Below are 2832 nucleotides of genomic sequence, written 5' to 3' on the forward strand. Positions count from 1 at the left end.
GAGGAGTGGCTGGGGGATTTGAAACACCAGCCTTCTGGTTAGCAGTCAAATGCCTTAGGCACTACACCACTAGAGCTCAATATATATTTTTAAAATTTCTTTCCAGGGAGTTCTAGTGCTCCTTCTTCCTCAAAGATGTGTTCTGGGTCTGTATCCTGGGTCCCTTGTTTCCACTTCTTTATCTTGCTTCTTTGTGTGGACTGTCATGGGCTATTGTCTCCAAGACTTTGTGACTTTGTTGTATTTATATTTAATTGGTGATTGTATGTTAGAGTGATTCACCCAAGATTTTAATTTTCTTTGTTTTGTTTGGATGTATCTGAATAAGCAGGGTACTGTGTTCTTCTGTTCACTAGTTGACAGCACTTAGGCACTCACCACCTGCCTCCTGGTGAGTGTGATAGAGAATGAGAGTGGATGCACAGATCTCTGTTAATTGTTTGTGGGAGCAATTCAGAGTTAGTCTGGCTCCCATTGGCTGTTGCATATAGTTAGCCAGTTGGTGCAGAAGCACTTGGTGGTCCTCACTCAGTAAGTGGGGCTGCAGGAGGTATGGGTATGGTTGGTTCATAGGTACATGGTTGCTGTCTCCCACTCAGTTAGACAAAACAAAAAAATTTTCACAAAAAAGTAAAAGCAAGGGCAAAAGACACACACTGCATAAACACAGAGAAATGCTTACCGAAAAGAGAAAGGGGGAAAAAAAAAAGAAGGGAATAAATGAGATGAGATATTTAAAGAAATACTTTTAAAAGACAAAGGAAATATGAAGAGAAAAAGAGACTAAAAGCCAACAATATCTGTGGAGGGGGGAAGTAAGAGAAAAGAGGTAGATTAGGAGAAAATTTAAGGAAAAAATGGGGAAAATGCAAAAAGAAAAACAAGGGATGGGGAGAACCACAAGAAAGAAAAAATGAGAACCAGGAAAACAGTAGAAAGAAAAGGCCAAAAACTATAATCTGGGAAGGGAACAAGAAAGAATAAAAATAAAAAGGAAGAAGAAGAAGAAGAAAAAGAATAATTTTAAAACAAACAAACAAAAATAACCTCAAAAGAAATAAGAAACAAAAAACAAATCTGAGGTGGGGGTTCAGGCAAACAGGCTCTGTCAGAGCACACAGACTGGGATGGAATTAATTCCTGCCACCCCAGAAGGTGGGTGGAGGTGATGGATGGCCACACCTCCATTCACCAAAAGGGTGTGGGGTATAAGAGTAACAAGGGGAATATTGCACCTTTCCAGTCCTCAGCCTCAGATATGTCCATGCTGTCCTCAGTAAGTGGAGCCTATTCTTAGGTCCCTGGAATCTCAGAGAATACTTTCACTTTAAATGTCCAAAATAGTCAAACTACTTGTAAACATTCTAAATAGCTGCACCCTCTGGACAGCCAAAAGTCCACAGCTCAGTTTGTCTCCCTCTTTACTATTTCCCTTTTTAGTCATCAGCCATCACTGTAGGCTTTCTTGCAGCCCTTGACATGCAGGACTGATTTTAGGTTAATTCTTAGGCCCTAACACCACTTAGTCATATCCAAACTATCTGTCCCGTCAGGATCACTGACAGTCCATGGCTCCATTTGTCTCCTTATTCACTATTTTTATGCAGGTTCTCCTACTTACTAGTTGTGGTATAGTCCACTTTTCTATCCTTCCTTTCAAAGCTGAGGGCTCCAGGATTATGTTCTGTATCTGTATCAATTGGTTTCTCTTTTCTTTGTTGTAGTTTGTCTGCCTATTCTGCCATCTTACTGGAACTCCTGAGTCTCCTTTTATTGTGAAGATTTGCATTTGTAAAGCTAGACTGGAATTGCATTAGTTATCATTAAAGAAAAAAGCACATCAGGAGTACAATTTTGCTAGTAAAAGTGGAGAAAGTGCTAAAGAGGATTTTATTTATTACTAATAAAACAAGGAGCATGTAGCATTTCTTTCCTGTATTTCATGTCTGGTAAAACAGCTGTGAAGATTCAGTGTGAACACGTTTACAAGGCCCTACCTGGGAAGTGAAAGCAGCTTGAGCCTCTTATCCCCTTTTCTGTACTTTCTACCTATTTGTCTGTTCATTCTATACTCTAATAGTTTATGCTGACCTGTCTTTAAATTTTCATAAATTCTCTCTTCCTAATCTGCTTATTAAAGGTATGTCTTGACTTAGGTCTAATTATGATATGTCATTTGTTATAGTTTCCTGATGCTTGGAAAAATCTCTGTTTTCCTTCAATTTCTTTGTCCATTGTTATGTTGTTATGTGCCGTGGAGTCAGCCCTGACTCATAGCGATCCCTCCTTGGGTTTCCGAGGCAGTATCACTACGGAAGTAGGATTGCCCAACCTTCCTTCCGGGGAGTGGCTGGTGGTTTTGAACCGCCAGCCTTCTGGTTAGCAATCAAGTGCCTTAGCCACTCTGCTGCCAGAGCTCCAGTAAACGTAATTGTCTTGTAGTTTGTGTTTGATATCCCTAGTGTTACATGTCTTTGTGGACTTTTCTTTTTTCTGCTGTTTCTGCTGATCCTGCCCATTTATTTAATTCATGGCTCGAGGTTCCCAGAGGAGGTCATGTGATTCAACCATATGCTGTAAAATTGGACATTCATCTTCCCCCTGAGGAAGTAGTGCTTTGGGGTCCCATTTTACTGTAGGGAAGGTCTCTTGTTCATTTTCCCACCCTGTATAGCTCTAGGCTACAATATTTGTCCTCTTTCTCTTTCAAGATAACCAAAACTCACTGCTATCAAGTTAGTTCTGACTCATAGAGACCCCTATTGGGTTTCTAAGTTGGTAAATCTTTACTGAAGTAGATTGTCCCTTCTTCCTTCCACAGAGAGGCTGGTG

This window comes from Orycteropus afer, unplaced genomic scaffold (assembly GCF_000298275.1).
Source record: "Orycteropus afer afer isolate SDZICR_OR568_19922 unplaced genomic scaffold, OryAfe1.0 scaffold00485, whole genome shotgun sequence".
In the NCBI taxonomy this organism is placed as follows: Eukaryota; Metazoa; Chordata; class Mammalia; order Tubulidentata; family Orycteropodidae; genus Orycteropus; species Orycteropus afer.